The 20219-nt window shown below is 38.7% G+C and overlaps 1 protein-coding gene across 1 annotated transcript in view; it reads left to right on the forward strand.

Moving 5' to 3' along the window:
* Positions 1-19907, forward strand: part of PRELID2 (PRELI domain containing 2) — a 189231-nt gene extending 169324 nt beyond the window's left edge. The window contains exon 8 of the transcript XR_015249291.1: positions 19780-19907. The gene's annotated coding sequence lies outside the window, so the exon portion shown is untranslated. The remainder of the gene's footprint in view (positions 1-19779) is intronic.
* Positions 19908-20219: the final 312 nt, after the last annotated feature.

Consider the following 20219-nt stretch of genomic DNA (forward strand, 5'->3'; position numbering starts at 1 on the left):
TATGTATATAGATATTTCTGGGGGATAGATTCCAAAATAAATGATCTTATACTCTCATATCACATAAACCTAGAATGTAAAAAATGGATTTGGATTGAAATGCAGACTTTTTCGTTTCTGTACTTGGCTCCATTTGCTAACTTTTCTTCCCTTAACCTACCCTACCCTGGCCCCAGCTTCACCTTTACAAGTATTTACTGCCTTTTCTGAACAGAGACTCTGCTGGGCACATTATAGACATCATTCATGCACTCATTCATTCATTCACTTAATTATTTCTGAGTACTTTGTGCAGTACCTCTTTAATCTTCACAAAGATACATAAAGTAGGCAATATTTAATTCATATCACAGATGAGAAAATGAAGATCACAGAAATTTAAATTAATTGTTTAAGGTCCTGTAGATACCAGAAGTATAACAAGGATTTAATTCAGCTGCTGAGTTCAAAGTTCATTCTATTACACTATGTATTTTTTAATGTTTGTTTATTTTTGAGAGAGGGAGAGAGAGAAAGAGAAAGAGAGAGAGAGAGAGGAGAGAGCATGAGTGGGGGAGGGGCAGAGACAAAAGGAGACAGAGAATCTGAAACAGGCTCCAGACTCTGAGCTGTCAGCACAGAGCCCGACACCGGGCTCATACCTACAAACCGTGAGATCATGACCTGAGGCGAAGCCGGATACTTAACCAACTGAGCCACCCGGACGCCCCTCTATTATACTATATTGTCCCTTAACATCACACTGCTAGCAGACATATAATTTTAGGGATAACAATAACATGCCTTTTTCAAATAAGCTCCTTTAAAGGGGTTTGATATCTCATAGCTAGAGATATATTCTTTTTAGTTGCAGAATAATCTGTCTTTAATAAATAACTCAAATATGAAAGACAGAAGTTATTCAGTCATTTTTACTTTAAAGTAAGTGACTTCTCAGATCTTCTTATGCGAGGAATTGATGGAGAAAGAGAATGAGAGCTTAGGGCAAATGAATAAAAGTAAGAGAATGTGGTACCAGAGTGTAAAGGAAGAAAGAATTGCTGGACAGTATGAAAAATCAGTTCATCTCATTTCCAATCTGACCTGAGACATACCCTTTCTTTTATTTCATTATTGGCCAAGAGATTAGATAGACAGGTAGTAAGGAGCAATATGTGTGTTTGGAGTTGATTGGTTTAAATCTTTTCTCCTCTGCTTGTTGATTATATATACGTTGTCAAGACAATCTCTAAGCTTTACTTTTCTCATCTGTAAAAGGGAAATGAAACTGCTTATCCGACTGGATAGTCCTAAAGTTGAAATTATACAGTATCCACTTAATGATTGTTAGTCTATAAATGGCAATGAGTAAGTCATTAAAAGATGGAGAAATATACATGAATTCAAAATTGTACATTCAAAAACATCACTGATTCAAAACTGGTCAAAGGATGGCATCTCAAAGTTAATGTCACCAAATATTCTTGTATTGCCCCACACTTTTAAATGCCATATAGCTAGGTTGGGGTCATACAACTAATACTGGTTAGCAAATTGTGAGCACAAGTACACAGAGGAAGCTTGGAGCGTAAGTGAAAAATGAACTTTGGTGTGCAAATTCACTGAGATGTGCGGGGTTAACTTGTTACTGTAGCACAACTTAGTCTACCCAAATATACTATGAATTTCTACTATCCTGCTGTACAGTCTGTAGTACTACACTTTGGGGCTCCATCCACATGCATGCCCAAGATAACACTATTATCAATGAATTGATGATCATTAGAACCTCATCATTCTTAAGTGTGCCAAAAAGCTAGGAGGAACAGCTGATAAGAAAGATGATAAAATATCAGGCTCCAGAAAGATCACAATAAACTGAAACAATGATCCAAATTAAATATTCTAGAACTAAATTTGTATAAATACTGAGTCTTATACACATAGCTCCAGAAAGTCAACTTTTCAAAGACCAAACTGTAGAGATGTAATGGGGCAGGAGTATGTATGAGGAATTCTGCAGGATATTACCATGCCAGTAATTGTTCAGTAAATGTACATATTGTAACTATAAAAGCTAATTTAGACCTACATTAAAATGCATCTTAAATAAGCCATTCAAAGTCCCATTCTCTTATGCTAGCCAAACACTCCTTGAATACAGAAAGCCATCTTATTTATTTGAAGATAATAGATCCTTAAAAAAAAGTCCACTTAAAGTTAATTCATTTCAGGGCACCTGGGTGGCTCAGGTGGTTAAGCATCAGACTGCAACTCAAGTCATGGTCTCATGGTTCATGAGTTAGAGCCCAGCGTTGGGCTGTGTCCTAAGAGCTCAGTCTGTAGGCTGCTTTGGATTCTGCCTCTTTTTCTGCCCCTCCCTTCCTCACACATTCTCATTCTCTCTCTCTCTCTCTCTCTCTCTCTCTCTCTCTCTCTCTCATTCTGTCTCTCTCAAATACAAATAAACATTAAAAAAAATTCACCCTTTCTCTCTGTGCCCCTCCCTTGCTCATGCTCTGTCTCTGTCTCCCAAAAATGAATAAATGTCAACAAAAATTTAAAAAGGGGGGGGGTACTTGGATGGCTCAGTTGGTTAAGCGTCAGACTTTGGCTCAGGTCAGGATCTCATGGTTTGTGAGTTCAAGCCCCACATCAGGCTCTGTGCTGACAGCTGGGAGCCTGGATCCTGATTCGGATTCTGTGTCTCCCTTTCTCTCTGTGCACCTCCCCCCCCCCACCCCATTCAGGCTCTGTCTCTCTCTGTCACTCAAAAATAAATAAATGTTAAAATTTTTGTAAAAAAAATTTAAAGTGAATCCACTTCAAAAGCTATGCTGGAATTTTCCACTTGCTTTCACAATCTCTACTCTCCATCTCTCACCTTGCTCTGCACCTTAGGAATCTGGTATCTTTGCACTCTGGCATCCAATTAGTTTTGGCCATTTGGAGGCACTAGTGGGAAAGTAGAGGGCAGGAGGAGAGGGAAGTCAAGACTATTTCTTGGCTCCTCTCTGTGTCCTCACTGTGAGTTGGCTGTGTTCCTGCCTCTACCAAAGGTGACACTCTCCATATAGTTACTATCTCTTAGTTCACGTAAATGATTTCCAACTGACTTCCCACTACTGCTAGCCCCAGGGTGCTATACTTTCCCTTGGTAGTTTCTCTAAAACCTCTCCAGACCTTTGTAAATAGTAAACTCTCCTCAATTACCACTGTGCCTTTGCCTTCCAACCAAGACCCTGACTGATGTAAATTAAGCAAAATTTCATAGTACATACCAAGTAAAGAAAAAGATACTTTGATTAGGGATTTTATGTTGAAAAATGAAACTGAACTGAAAACAAGTTTGTCTTATATGTCTGAATTTATGTTGTTTTCAACTTTGTACTTTTTATAATAAACAAAGCAAAAATAGTCTTTTGTTTTTGGTGTAATTTTACCAATATAACTTGAGGACATTACTGTAGAACACTTTCCATTTTTGCTTAATCTTTCTTCACAATTATAAATCTTTGCAAAAAATTAAATTTTTTTTAATGTTTATTTTTGAGAGAGAGAGAGAGAGAGAGAAAGTATGAGCAGGCAAGGGGCAGAGAGGGAGACACAGAATTTGAAGCAGGATCTGTCTCTGAGCTGTCAGCACAGAGCTCAACACAGGGCTTGAACTCACAAACTGTGAGATCATGAGCTGAGCCGAAATCAGATGCTTAACCACTGGGCCACCCAGGTGACCGCAAAAAAATTTTTTTGATGTCTTCGCAACTTTCAGCAAGATATCTCCTGAACATTTTTCTTGAAATCATCCTATTTGAAGCACATATAATTCTTTCCTTTTCTTTAATTTTAATTGATACTATCCCATCACACCCTCCTTTTATAATATTTCCCCACATGCTGGAGTTAGCTCTCCACTTTCATGTTAATTAATGTCATAGAATTCTATATCTTCTGCATGCTTTTCAGTTTAATTTTGCAATTACCTTACATTGGACAAATGGTCACATTAGTGAATTATTATCATGTTATGATGATTATGTTCCCCAACTTCATTATGGCAGTGACTCTAACATGAGTCCTGGACACAGGAGAATCAATGTCTACTAGGATGCATTCTGACCATGAAACTTTGACAGAGACAAAACACACAGAATGCAACTAGCAACCAAGAGGGTTGTGTCCTTATGGCTGAAGGTATTGCCAGTACTAAGGCTGCACATCTTAGCAGTTATACCCCACAAAGACCCAAACATAAACTAAGAGAAGACAGAGAACAGTTCTCTCCCACATGGCATCCACTATGTATGGGAGACCAGCAATGATTTAGTCCTCTAGGCCTGATTCAGAGAGAGAATTTTACCAAAGATTTTATATACACCAATACTACACAATAGCTTCTCTAATTCCAACCTTCTCTGATCACAACAAGACACAGTACAAAAGGATGGTGGACAGAATTTTATATATTCTGTAGTTTAGACTCTATAGTTCAAAGAAACCAAGGGTGGAAACCTCATTGTCCCCTAAAAGTCAAACATCAAAAATATTAAAACCAGTAGATTTTAAAAATTAGGTCTTTTCTGTGTCTTTTCTTTTTAAAAAAAATTTTTTAACATTTATTCATTCTTGATAGAGCATGAGAGGGGGAGGGCCAGAAAGAGAGGGAGACACAGAATCTGAAGCAGGCTCCAGACTCTGAGCTGTCAGCACAGAGCCCAACACAGGGCTCAAAGTCACGAACTGTGAGATCATGCCTGAGCCAAAGTCAGACGCTCAACCGAGCACCCCTATCTTCTGTGTCTTTTCTAATACACATGCTGATTCATAGGGGGGTTCTAATCATCCCAAGGAAAGAAGCTTCCAGATAGAGCTGAGAAAGGACAGAAGTAAAGCAAAAAACAGAGGAACCATTTTCTAACGCATGGTCATTTGAGGCTCCTTTGCACTGAGGAGATCATGTGGGAACAAGCAGAAGAGGAAAAACTATTCACTTTTCTTAGCTGGTGCCAAGTCTATTATAACATGAGAAACTTCATGATTAATAGCCCTTTCGAACTACAGTATCTAGCCTTGGCAAGCTTAATGTTTAAATACTCAGCACCAGGTAAGTGGAATATTTTCTTTAGAAAAAGGTGAGTAGTCTGTCTTCAATTATCTGTAGGTTTATCCCATAGAAGGGAATTCAAGTGAAATTCTTTCCCTCCTAAGTGAGGTATTCAATAAATGGTCCTTAGGACTCTGTATTCATCCTTCCTCAACTGTATAATATGCCATTTCTTTTTTTAATATGAAATTTATCGTCAAATTTGTTTCCATACAACACCCAGCGCTCATCCCAACAGGTGCCCCCCTCAATACCCATCACCCACCCTCCCCTCCCTCCCACCCCCCATCAACCCTCAGTTTGTTCTCAGTTTTTAAGAGCCTCTACGTTTTGGCTCTCTCCCTCTCTAACCCCCCTTTTTTTTTTTTCCTTCCCCTCTACCATGGTATTCTGTTAAGTTTCTCAGGATCCACATAAGAGTGAAAACATATGGTACCTGTCTTTCTCTGTATGCCATTTCCTTAGAAGGCTTCTCAATCACCATTTCCTACCTGTACGTCTACAGTACTTCTCATAGCTTTCCAGAGTCCTGGTCTCAGGCTATCTGATAGTGAAACTAACAGCATAGTTACCTGATCTTCTTCTCCTATTCGATGGCCCAGTACAGTGTGCATCAGAGTCACCAAAGAAGTTGTTTCAAGTTAAAGATGCTCAGGCATCCATCAGAGAATCTGATTCAGTCAGTCCAGACAGCAGACACATTTTTTATCTGTTTTAGAGGGTAGCCAACCTGTATATCTGATCCCCTCAAAATCACTAATGATAAAAAGTCGATATTCAGATCAAATCAGAAAAGTTGAGAACCAGGTGATGAATTCTATTGTATAATGTTGCCTCAAAAAACTTCGCTGTAGAGCTGATCATGAGGAAGGCTGAGGATGAGTAGCAGTGAGACAAGATGACTGACTTCAAGCATCAACTCAAGGGTTGACCTGACTGAGTTTGAACTCTAACTCCAAAGCATACTACTTATGTGACCTTGGGCAAGCTACTCGTCCCGTCTGTGTTTCAGCTTCTTCATTGCTAAAGTGATCATCATAATAGCAACTACCTCAAGGCTTAATGTGAGAACTCCAGGAGTTAATGATATAGCTAAAATACATACACTAATACCAACAAATGAGTGAGTCAGTGCAATGGTGGTTAACAATAAATACTGGCTGGGGATGCCTGGGTGGTTCAGCTGGTTGAGTGTTGTACTCTTGATTTCGGTTCAGGTCATGATCTCACAGTTCCTGAGTGTGAGCCCCACATGGGGCTCTGCGCTCACAGTGTGGAGCTGGCTCTCTCCCGTTCTCTCTGTCCCTTCCCCACTCGCTGTCACTCTCTCTCTCTCTCTCTCTCTCTCTCTCAAAATATAAATAAATATAAACTAAAAAAAACCCAATAAATATTGGCTGAGAATAGTTTATGATAATAGCTGATTTAACCTTTTCTTATAGCCTTTAAATCTCCACAGGTGAGCCCAATGCAAAACTAGGGATACAGGCAAACTCAGGCAGTTTAGATTTCAAACTTTTTTCCCCAAAGGAAATTGGAGGGGTCCTACAGCATTATGATAGCATTTATTAATAAGATTTCTGACGATCTGACCATCATGAATTCAGCTTTAGCGACATCTATAATTATCCTTTGGAAATTTGCCCTAAGCTGAGACTTGACAGAATCTGTATGAGCAGATTCTGCCTCAGAAATTTTGCTTCCTGCTGCTGTTGCAAGTAAGTTAGTCATTAAAGACACTGGAGAAAAAAGGTTTTTGGAAGGTGAGCAGTTTAACAGTCGGCCATGATTAATAAAATGAAGGAGAAAAACAGCTAAGAAACATCCAGATACTGTGACAGGAAATTCATCTTACTATAGGAAAATAAAGTGTGAATAAACATTTAAGTGGACCAATTTGGCAAGACTGATATCTTGAAAGAAACTATGATAATACTGGTATTTATTATGATTAATATAAGAACTGAAAAATAAGTGACTTTATGATACAATCAAAATGAATAATTATGCATATAGTTTACTACATGTAAAAAGTGGTCAAAGTAACAGTGATTTATTTTTTTTAAGTAACATTAATTTCAATCATACAATAGTAAAGTCAAATAAGAATATATATATCACATATGTATATATATGTGTATACGTATATGTGTATATACATATGTATGTGTATCTACCTATAATGCATGAGTAATACAATGGAAATTTTCATCTCATTTTAATATTGAGTAGTGGTTGAAACTTTGAGTAGAAAATCTAACACCACATTGTCACTTGACAACTCTGAATGAAACATTTTAGTAATAGATAAAAGGCTTTTTCCAGGAAATAATAGTTTCCTGGCTAGGCAGACCATGAAAGTAATGAAGTCCAAAACAGGGTATTTCAGGACAAATTTCTAAAATGCACCCACCCAGACCTCCTCAACCCTAACTACTCAACTTATAGCAAGCAAGGAAGGTGTAGACCATTAAGGTAGAGATCATTACAACCTCTCTCTTCCACCACACTCAAATTCCTTTGCTCTTAAAAATGAGAAATTAGGGGTGCCTGGGTGGTTCAGTTGGTTAAGCGTTCGACTTCAGCTCAGGTCATGATCTCACGGTTCGTGAGTTCGAGCCCTGCGTCACTACGGGAACTCATAGTGACTATCTGGGAAGTAAGTGTGTGGCAAATAATTCCAACTCTCACTATATGCTAATTCTGAAAAGAATTCTAGATCAAAGGTGTATTATGTAATATTCTTACACAGATTACAGGGCTATTTTACATTTTATGTTATATTAGCTAATATGTATTTAGTACCTGCCAAGCATCAGGGACTTTATGTACTTTTTCTCATTTAGTCTTCAGAGGGAGAGAGAGACCTAAAGAAGTCCCTCCCACTACCAGGTAGTCTGATGACAAATCCCTTGCTCTTAAGGAGAATTTCTAGATGTTTGTGGCCTCAGTTGTCAATTTCTCACTCTGAGCCATTTCTATTCCCAACCATTCCAGCTTCTGACTGTATGCTTTTGTTCTTCTCTAGAGACAAAACGCTCCACCAGTGCTATTATGACTGCTGTGACTTTGGCCTATCCCTGACCATGTTTTAAGCTCTTCCTTGATGGGGCACCTGGGTGGCTTGGTCGGTTAAGCGTCCGACTTCGGCTCAGGTCATGATCTCATGGTCCCTGAGTTCGAGCCCCGTGTCGGACTCTGTGCTGACCGCTCAGAGCCTGGAGCCTGTTTTAGATTCTGTGTCTCCTCCTCTCTCTGCCCCTCCCCTGTTCATGCTCTGTCTCTCTCTGTCTCAAAAAATAAATAAACGTTAAAAAAAAATTTTAAGCTCTTCCTTGAATTCTGGTGTGCTAGTTTGCTTCAGAAGGTTAGCCTTCTAGTCCTGTGACCCCCTATTTCAGCCACATCCCAACACTTCTCAGTTCTGATACTAATTTCTAAAGCAGACAATGGGCCTGCCATACTTTTTGTGTTGATAATTTGAAGTAGTTGCAGACTTCTAAAACTTGGCATAGTTTTTTTTTTTTCTCCTTTTAGAAAAATAACCTGTGCCAGCAATGGACAAACAACCAGAGAGCAGCCCCACTCTTCAGATGGGACATGAGCTCTCCCATTTGCCATTAGTATTGTCTGCCTGGCCCCTATAAGCTTTTTCATTTTAAATTCAAAACAAGAGTTTGTTTTTTGGTTTTAAAATACTATTCAGACAGGGGCGCCCGGGTGGCTCAGTCGGTTAAGCAACTTCAGCTCAGGTCATGATCTCGCAGTCCGTGTGTTCAAGCCCCATGTTGGGCTCTGTGCTGACAGCTCAGAGCCTGGAGTCTGCTTCAGATTCTGATCTCCCTCTCTCTCTGCCCCTCCCCTAGTCATGCTCTCTCTCTGTCTCAAAAATAAACATTAATAAAATAAAATAAAATCCAGACACAGTTGTGAATCTCTACCATCTATTAACCAATATGTCATAATCTTGAAAAGAAATAGTGAAGTTTCAGCTGTGTCTTTGCAGGTACCATCACTTGAAGTATGTCAAAAGAGAAAACAAAATGGCCTCTTAGTAAGACTAAAATTTGTGTTTCCACAATCAGCTTTTCTTTTAAAAAAAAATTTTTTTTAAAACATTTATTTATTATTGAGAGACAAAGAGAGACAGAGCATGAGCAGGGGAGGGGCAGGGAGAGGAGGAGACACAGAGTCCAAAGCAGGCTCCAGGCTCCGAGCTGTCAGCATAGAACCCAACATGGGGCTCGAACTCACAAACTGTGAGATCATGACCTGAGCTGAAGTTGGATGCTCAACCGACTGAGCCACCCAGGCACCCCCACAATCAGCTTTTCTTATCAAGGCATGTTTCATGAAGGAACAAAGTTTGAAGAATAGTATCACCTTGCATAGAAGCATAATATTACTGTTCTCTTATCCAGAGTTATATACCAATACCCCCCTTTCATCACAGGACAGATGTGATGATCCAGATGGAGAATTACATTAAGCCTGATGACAACTCTATCTAAGCAACCTATTAGAGGGTCCCACAGCCATCACAATGAACTGAAAGACGGAAGCAATGACCAGCTGTGAGATTACTTGTGATGGACAGGAACCTCAGTAGCTAACCTCCTCTGACAAGTAGTCAATTCCTTGAGCTTCAGTGTTGTGTGTTTTCTATGGGGACTGCAACCTCTGGCTCGATAAAAGAAGCTAATTAATGATAAACTCTGTTATAGGGAATTAGAACTGACAGCTTAATTCTGTACTTCGTTCTGACAACTTTGGTGGGATTTCCTAGGTCCCATCAGTAAATCTGTAAGCACATCAACTGAGGCGACCCAAATAATTACCTCTAAGTATTTCCTGTGTAGGAACCTATCATACAGATACATTCCTGTGTCTACTATGTCATTTATAGCAGAACCACTTGCAAAGAAAAAGTGGAAACCTTGTGAGTGTCTATTAATGATGAGTAGAGTGAAGACTAAACAAACGAAAATTTAACCAATCTGTTATTAAATGTCAATGAGATGAAATTAGGATTTTTCTTTGTCTGTTTTTGATGACTACAAGGCAGGGTTGGCACATTTTTTTCCCATAGAGGGCCAGATAATAAATATTTTAGTTTTACATGCTACAAGAACTGTATCATAACTACTCAACTCTGCTTTATAGCACAAAAGCAGCTGTAGATCTGAGGCAAACAAATGAGCATAACTATGGTCCAATAAAACTTTCTAAAACACGTGACAGGCTAGGCTTTAACTGGTGGCCACAGTTTCTCAAACCTCTGATAACAAGAATCCTTCAACACTGTAATTAACCTACACAACACCCATCCACACAGATCTTCACACCCTTCTACTAAATCATAGTAGCTAACATTAAGTAGAGAATAATTATTCTGTACCCTGCTAAGCCTGTCATAGGCACTAGGTAGAGTAATCTTTATAACAAAATGTTCCTATTATTCCCATTTGCCAAATGAGGCACTGAGACAGAAAGGGTTACATAACTGCTTTTGCTTGTAGAGCTGGGAAGAGACAGAACCAGGATACATCACCTCATTAAATCTGCAGCCCATCTGTGATAAGCTGGGCCATGTGAACATGCAGCTTTAAATCATTAAGCATGATACAAATGACAGTCAAATTATGAGTAATGGCTTTTGCTTTATAGAGAAGGAGGCAGAAATTCAAGTGGATCCACAAAATCCACACAACACGTGGGTCTGGAGTTACTCACAGACCCCCGCCTCTTGATCTGGCTGCCATCCATTATCACATTATCTTCCAATTAAGTCACTGCCACCATCAAATCAAAACAGTGACTTAGAAAATTGTTTCTTTAGGGCATTTCTTTGTCTTCAGTGAAACAGCCCCAAATCCTCACTCCTTCTCTGACTGCTTGATTGGCACCCTCACCTGCATCTAACCCTGGAGGTAAATGTTTACTTCTGCTGGGGCAACAAGGAGGATTACATTGCTGGGAGAAGTGATTATTAAGCTATTAATCAAGACTGCCAACAGAGACTTACATATCTTAGTAATAAATTGTGAAAACACCTAAGAATTAGCTACTTAACAAAACTGAATTTGATGAAAAGCCAAACTGACAAGCCTCTCCCCCCACATCCAGGCTAATTTTTCACCAACTCTATGTAGGAAGCTATGAAAATACCTCTCCAAGATAGCTGCCCATTCTGTACACTCAGAACAAATTGAGAGGGCCCTTTCTTACTGCAGCATGCTATTTTCCTGCAAACCTCCCACTCACTATAAGCCAGAACAGCCTTCAACTACTGGAAACTAGCTAGCAGCCCAAACTGTAGCTTTCTCACACCAAAAGGCAAATTAAATTCAGGAATTCTCAGAGGAGCAATCAAGAGGTTTTTATAATGGACTCCTCTGTGCCTGCCCTACGGCAATGTTGGTACGGTAAAGAATAATCTGGCGGAAGAAGTCTACAAGGGACTCTAGGATATCTTTATCCTCCTAGGAATTCAAAGACTTTATTCACAACTTGCTGAGACTGCCCATAATGGGAGAGAGGTGATTCCCAAAAAGGAAATCATGGTCTAGTTAAGAAAAAGCAGGCTATGCTGGGTGGCTGGAGTCTAGCCACAACTTGGATATTGAGATCACTTTCTTATCACCTACAGCCTCTGGTTAGATGCTCTCAGTAGCCCAGTGAGAAAGTAATGCTAAGCATTATGATCCTCATTTTCCACCAGAGGAAATGCAGGCAATGATAGGATATGTGACCTAGTTTATCAGCTGGTATGGGACAGAGCAGTACGGGAACCAGAGCCTTCTGACTCACAGTTTATACTCATTAAATTGAAGACCAGTATAACTAGGAGGGGGGGAAACAGTAATCTTTCCTAATGCCTTGGGGGAAAATGATCTTCATCCACAAATTTAACCAGCCTGAGAAATAGTCCCCAGCCCTTTGCACTTATCTAGGGTCATGGAGAAAAACTGGGAGGTAGAACCAAATTCCACTTGTGTGATCTTTGATAGGAAATATAACTTCTCTGGGCCTCAGCTTTTCTCACTTATAAAATGTGAAGAACACTTTTCTTGATTATCTTCAGATTTATAGAGGCAACAAGATATAAAAGTACAGGTGCAAGTTCTTCAACAAAGCACCAAAGGCCCTTTATAGTTGTAAGCCTCAGTATGACCTGCCAGTCTGCTAATACACAATTACACGCTGGAGGCACAATTTAGGTTTTCATTATATTATTTTTTCCAAGGCATAGTTTCTTATGAACTTGCTCTACTTTTGTTTTTCCCCCTTTAACCTAGGGTAACACATATGAACTCATTAGCCCAAAAAGTATAATTTTCATTTACAGCAGCCAACAGTCTGTGCTAAATGGCAAATTTCAAATCTCATTTACTGTGCATATCCCTTGTACACTAAATTCTACCATGAATATGACGATGACGTGGCTCAGCACTCATAGAATGTGAATGATTTGAGGGAGTTAATTGATAGTTGATCTCAGGTAAAGCCAGGACCCTTTAAAGGCTTTTGTCTTTTTCCAAGAATGCTTTATAATACCTTAAGCAAAGAACTCAGGTTTTGTAGCCAGGCCAATGTGGGTTCAAATCCTAATATAGGCTCTTGTTGGCCATTTGATCTAGAGCCACTCACGTAAGTTCTTGAGTCTTCATTTCCCTGTATACAAATTGGGAATACAAATATAGTTCACAGTACTATTGTAAGACTTGGAGATAATGTATGTAAAATACCTAGTACCCCAAGCAGGAGGTCATCATCACTACCATATTACTATTAGTATTATGTGGACAATATTGTTTAATCCTCACAATATTAAGAAATACTTACTGTTTTCAACAGATGTAGAAATTGGATCTTAGGGGATTTAAATCACTTGCTTAAGATCAATGACTAAATAGTACCCTTGAGATCTGTGTTCTGTGAGAGCACACACTCAACACTCAACTATGCCATCATTGTTATGGTTAACGTTATTGCATTTCCCTCAACTTTCTTACGGCGTACATCTGACAACAGGTCAGGGAAAAATCTGGAGAGCACATGATGCAATAGCTCACTCTCTGGATGGCATTCAGCAGTATGGGAAAAGAGCAGGTTACTGGAGTTAAGAGAATAAGTCTGCCTCTTCCGAGTCATGTGACCTTAAAGACGTCTTCTGCTGAGCTCTAATATCCTCATGTGCAAAGTGAGTTTAATCCTCAGGACTCCATGGCATAGCTTTAAACATCAAATATGGAAGTGTGTGTGACAATCTTTTGTGTAGTGTAAAATACTACATGATCATGTTTATGTGAATTGTTTTAGTTCATGGGCCGCTACCATGGGCCAAGTCATAAAGGAATGTCTATAGAAGCTGCTTTACCCTGTTGTAGAAAGTGAGGGAAAACATTTCTGGCTCCACTAAAGGAAACACCTACATCAGCTTTACCCCACTGTTAATGACACAGAAGAGCACCCAATCCAAAGTCTTATACCTGCATGTGCAGGATGTGAGTCCAAGTCTTATGAAAATAGTAAATGATAAACTGCTTAATCAACATATCTCCCCCAAATCACAGAATACAGAGTTAACAATATAGGAGGTAGATGTGATTAGCCCTGTGTAATCATGTTATTTAAACATTTCCTTAAAGTCAACTCTATACAGTGTTTTCATGGCCTCAATATTGCCACCAATTTTCTCTTCCTGTCAATTACCATATAAAACTAGAAAAGATGGATTTGACTCTCCTAGGCACCAATATCCAAAGCTCTATCTTTCTGTCATTGAAAACACATAGAAGCTTGGAAAGTTAGGAGAGATTGATCAGACAGTAGCCAGAATGAGAGTTATTTGGCAGGCCTTACAATTCATGTAACAGCTGTGTGAGTACTTGCTCCTTGAGAAGCCATACTCTGGAGAGGTGGACAAGAACTTACACCTGCATGACCTGGTTTAATTATCAACCTAATTAGTATTGACCAAAATTGCCCATCCTGGCTGATGAAAAGGTAGTTCATGTCACAGCTGGCCACTCAAAACAGGCCTCTTGTCTAAAGCCCCTCCTTAGGTTTTTCTGGGGGTCAATGTGCATATTTCAACTTCTTTCCAATAAAGTACATTGGGGTGTACACGCTACAGGTGTGAAGTCCTAACTTAGTAAAGGGAACAATTATCTTGTGGTATTTGTGACAGGGTTCTCTGTCTGCAAGAAACTAGTCTGGTAATAACAATTAATGGAATAACCTATGGACTCCTTGTGTGAGACACTAGATGGACATGCACAGTACTGCAGGGTATAAAACAAGGTATCATCATGCATGTTAGATAAAGTATCTAGTATACTAACAGATCTTTAATTGTGGGAGCTGAATAATGTTCTTCTGAAGACTAGGAAAAACTATGCTCTGCACCCCTCCACATAAGACCATATGGACAGATAAGCACCATCACCACATGATAAACTACAGGAGGGCAGGGCTATGTCCATGTTGTTCAGTATTCATCCCAGGTGCTTAGTACAAGTGGCTGGCATACTGCAGGCTGTTTATCAACACTGATGAATGAAAGAAGTCAGTAAAGGTAAGCTAGCTATCTGGAATCAGAGGCTAACATTTGGAGTAATGTACCAGTTCTTGAGAAAGAAATTTGTTCTCACCTGCTTTATTTAGCTTTAATGTTTTATCCAAGCATTAACTATGTAAGAACTTACCAGGGCATAGAAAGTATTGTGGGCATAGTGAGATTTCCAGTTGGCCTATGAAACTGATAAAAGATCCCAAACATTCACTGTGAGCTTGTCTCTCCATCCTCCTGCCCGAATCCCAGCTTCAGGTGGTTGTATCTACATGGCAAGGTCTTATTCTCACAACTGCTCTTACTACATGGATCCATTGTACCAATTTCTTATTCTCACAACTGCTCTAACTACATGGATCTATTGTACGAATTTTTTTTAGGCAATACAAATTTAAAAATAAACGTCAATACTCCAAACACGTTGAGACTAAAAAATTTGACCAAGATGGTGTAAGAGTTGGAATGAAATATTTAAGAACAGAGTTTAGGAGCAAGCCTTTCTTTTGTTTGTTTGTTTGTTTGTTTGAAAAATGTAGTAGTAGCTGAACTTTTCCAGCTTAAGTTAATATTGGTCAGCTAGTTAATCCCTTATTAGACAGAGTTCAGACTCTATAGTTAAATCTAATAATTATGATTATTATGATCTACAATATTTACCCATGATTAATAATATTCTGCTCACACATTAATATGTGAATATTTAGAAAGTATTTCTTCTGTGTGAAATGTTCACAATCATTGAAAATAATTGTTTGCTGTCAGAAAGACTAGAGAAGATAAATAATCTTTAAATGCTGATAATCCAATTCTCTAAGCCAATCTTCGCCTTCACTATACCCAAGAATGCTTATGCAATTTTCTTGCTAAGAAACCAGGTAATTTCAGAACTTTGGCATGCATAGGATTCTCCAAGAGGGCTGCTTAAAATGCAAACTCTCTACCCATAAGACTCCCATTTAGTATCTCTGAGAACAAGGAGCCCAAGACTATTTTAAATCATCATCCCAATGGATTCTGATTCACTAGGTTAAGGCCTAGTCATGGATTTATTTTTTCACTGCCTATTTATTCTAGTCATAATTTTGGAAGACAATCAATTCATAAGTGTTCCAAAATTACAGTCAGAAAATTATGGAGAAAATTAATATGGGATGTGTATAAAAGGGGTAGGAAAAGAAGAGTCTGGGACAATTAATTGTTCCTTCTTAAAGAGCATGGGACTTGCATAATTTAAAAAAGAATGAAACTCTTTTCAGAGAGAGTTTTGCTTTTATTTTTTGCTCCAAAAACTTAGCTTTATTTGGGGCTGGGAAAGAGTATTTTGCCCACCAAAAGATTACAAAGAATTGGGAGAGACAATCAAGTAAATAATTGTATAATATATAAGAAAACAGTATTTGAAAAAGGAGATTTACAATACACATGTGTTGAATAAAATGAACAAATGCCTTAACTAATGAATAACTATAGTAGCTTACGGGAAGAAATATATTTTTACAGATATTAGAATTTTCCATTTGATAAAGCTGTGTTAATACTAACTCTGGGATCCATTCTGTGAAACTATATTAAAGGTGACAACACATCTATTTTAAGTTTTTAGCTAGTAGTCCTTTTATACTAAGTAGCAGAAACTCCAATTAAGAGTCACTAGCATTGGGGTACCTGGGTGGCTCAGTCAGTTAAGCGTCCGACTTAGGCTCAGGTCATGATCTCGTGGTCCGTGAGTTCGAGCCCTGCGTTGGGCTCTGTGCTGACAGCTCAGAGCCTGGAGCCTGCTTTGGATTCTGTGTCTCACTCTCTCTCTGACCCTCCCCCCATTCATGCTCTGTCTCTCTGTGTCTCAAAAATAAATAAATGTTAAAAAAAATTTTAAGAGTCATTAGCATATGCACACATTGAAAAAAAAGACAAACATAGACCACAGATTTACAAAAGTGAGAAGACCAAGAGTAGGTTTTTTTTTTTACTTTTAGGTACAGCTGGATTCAGGTGCGAGCACAAAAGTTGCTTTTTTTTGGGGGGGGGGGTTTCTTTTCTTTTCTTTTTCTTTTTTCAAAATTCCAGCTCTCCTATCTCTCTACTCTACTTTTCTTTGCCACTCCATTCTCAAGCAAGCTAGCCTCCCTTTTCTTGGTGACAAAAAGGCTGCCATTAGCACCAGGTTTATAACTATCCTACTAATACTTTTAGCAGTAGAAAGAAAACAAAGCACTTCTATTCTGATAGCTCAACAAACTTCCCTCCAAATGAGCTCTGATTGGACCTGATTAACATGATACAGGCCACACTTCCATCGCTGAACCCATCACTGTGGCCAAGCACAGGGGCTTAGGCCTGAGACACAACTACCCCTAGAATCAGAACGTGGCTAGCCACATTTGAACAACATGAACTGAGAAAGGAGGAATGTTAGTTCTCAAAGAAAACTTAAGGTAAGATTCACTATATACAAGTCTACTACAGATACTGTCAAACCAAAACCCCACTGAACCAAGAGAAATGGACTTTATAGAAAAACTCATGTAAGAGAGTAAGTGCATTCTTTATAGCATTCCTGGGTCAGAGGCATGTATAAATACCTTTGTAATTAAAAAAGAAGACAATAGTGACAAAATACTTTTCAAATGTTAAGAACATTCAGTTTGGGATGGTTCTTTGCAATCCTACATTGAGACAGGATAAAGGTTCATACAATTTTAGACCCAGAAGGACCTTAAAGACTACGTAGTCTCATTAACCACATTGCAGATGAAACAAGAGAAAATTTCATCATTTGGTTCCTTTCTACATGTCCATTTCTATCGCTCACCATTTAATCTTTTTCTTTTTTTTTTTTTTAACTATCTAACCCTCAACTGTCCAATGCAGTGGCCATGTCACTGCAGAGCACTTGAAATGTGGCTAGTTTGGATTGGGGTATGGTCTAAGAAGAAAATACACAGAGAATTTCAAAGACTTAGTATGAAAAGGTCATGTAAATCCTCTCAGTATTTTATAGATTACACACGGAAATGATAATATCTGGGATATATTGGGCTAAATAAGATACATGAATTAATTTCATCTATTTTTTTTTTACTTGTTTAATGTTACTAGATAATTTGAAATTATATATGTCGTGTTTGCCTATATGACTCATATTTGTGGCTCATGTTAGGTGAGCACTGTTCTCTCCACAACTGCCTTTGAGTAGCTAGCACGTGCCGTACTCTTTCTAATCTCATGGTTACTGCACATATTGTTACCGCTGCCTGGAACACTCCTCCTCAGGTTCTGGCCTAAGGCATCCTCTTAGGAAGACTTTCCCTGACAGTTCTGTGCCCTTGTACCTGTTCTCGCAGCTCATTGCCATCACTGTGTTGTTACCATTTGCTTAACTGTCTACCTGCCAAGTCCCTTGAGATCAGGCACCAGGTCTTCCTTGCTCATGGCTGTTTCCTGAACTCTGGGCCTGGCGCACTGTAAGCACTTGGTAAGTAGTTACTGAACTGCTGGAGAAGGGAGGTTAAGTTACTGTCTTAGTTGTCCAAGAAACGTGTCCCCCCTCTCCTCCAGGAATAAGAAGTGTATCCCGCACAAATCTTCTCGAACTCAAGATCGTTTTCTTCACTCCTAAATGGAAGAACTGGTTCATTTGTATTTTTTTTCCTCGAAGGTGACACAATAGAGGGGTTTTGTCATCAGAGAATCGAGACGCTCCTTTGAGGCAATCGCAGTAGCAGGCTGCACAGCTAATAGATACTTCAATCAAATGGCTTGTGATCTAAGCAGCAAGACAAGCAGCTATCATAACATTTAAAACACACCCTATATTTACTTTCCAGCGTTTTAATTATAAAATCAATGGAGTGTTAATGATTTAAGCATTAGCTTGCTCACTGGGAATTCCCAAACTCCTCTTTTTGAGGCGTAAATTTCTAAGTTGCTCAATTTACCCAATTTATCAGAACAGTTTCCATTAGAAAATATGAATATTTAATGAGAAGAAAACGGGCACAAGCCACTTCCCTTAAGCATCTAACGACTTACCGGAATAAATGAAATATATTAATGAAATACCTCATTTACTATTTCCATCATGAAACAATCATCTGCAGATGTCTCTAAACATCGTGCCTTGCTTTACACTAGAGCTGGATTTTTGTTGTTTCTATTTGGTTGCAGATTTTTGCTTGTTTATTGGGCAATCAAGGGACATCAGCAAAGTAAAAGGGTGTATCCCTAGATGTGAACCACTGCAAAAATATTTTAAAGTTTTCTCAAACCTCAGTCACACTGTTTATTCATACCTGACCCAGTGTGAATGAAATAAATGAGATATGTGTGTGTGTATGTAAGAGGCTGGTTCATACATCACTGTGTGCCCTGAATTTTGTAGCTTGAAAAGTGACTTCACATGCTTTATCGCATTGTCCTTCAGTGAAAGTTATCATTATTTCCAGTTTACAGAGGAATCAACCCAGGATTGGAGAAGTAACATGCTTGCCCCAGTACCAGGACCAAAACATGGTGCAAGAGTTAAAATTTTCTCTCTTTGCTCTTCCCCAAACCTTCCTGATATATGAGCATCTTAAAAAGAATTTGCTTTCACAAAATTTCTAGTTGCCATCTTGATTTTATTATTTGCCTCTTTTTCATTCAACCCAGAGTGCTTGGCAAATAGTAAGTACTCATTAAATGTTAGGTATATTATTATTCTTTCTTTTAAAGTGAATTACTACATAGAAATCAGAATTCTTTAAAAGCTGGATTCTGTTGCACTAAGATTTCACTGTATTACTGTCTTTTTAAGACATGTAACTAGACTTTATCCCATGGCTCCAAATTTGTATAGTCTGTGTCTCTATGGTTCTATGATGCTCTAAGGCAAAAGGCAAATTCTTCTAGTAATGTCAATAACAGAGGTCCTTTAGAATTGTCCTAATTTAAAGCCCTAATTGTCTCACTAAAGCCACTATAATGGTGTCAATTAGTACTAATTCTTCTTTCTGGGCCAGTGGGATGGTAAATTTCATGCTCTTTGGTTTCAAGTGATGTTGGTTTGTCTATTTTCACCAGCTTTTTTCATCTTTCTAATTTTTTTCACTTTCAATTTTTAACTCTTCTCTTTCCACAGAAGAGCACTTAAAACCTACTTTCGACATTCCTCTAAGAATTTCCTTGATCCCCAATTCCTGACATCATCAGAACTGAAGAGAAACCCTGAAACAGCATTTTCCATCCACAGAAAAGACCACCTAAATTTTTTTTTCATTTTGCCTAAAAACACTGTGCGTTTTTTTTTTTTTTTTTTTTTTTTTTTTCATGCAGATAAATGGATCCTAATCACGGTACTCTAACAGCAGCATTTGATCTTCTGGTTCAGGTTAGATGTACATTCACCCTATAGCCAGTCTGGTTTAACCAAAAAGGAACAAGATTCTCCAAGTGGAAGCCAAGCAGAGAAATCAGAGACCAAGAGGGAACACTAAGAGGAATGGGACCAGAAAGCTTTGGTTTTAGAAGCTTCTCATTTCTCGGGCACCCGGGTGGCTCAGTCACCTAAGCATCCAGCTC

This window comes from Puma concolor, chromosome A1, assembly GCF_028749965.1.
Source record: "Puma concolor isolate L17-30 chromosome A1, mPumCon1.1.hap2, whole genome shotgun sequence".
NCBI classification, from domain to species: domain Eukaryota; kingdom Metazoa; phylum Chordata; class Mammalia; order Carnivora; family Felidae; genus Puma; species Puma concolor.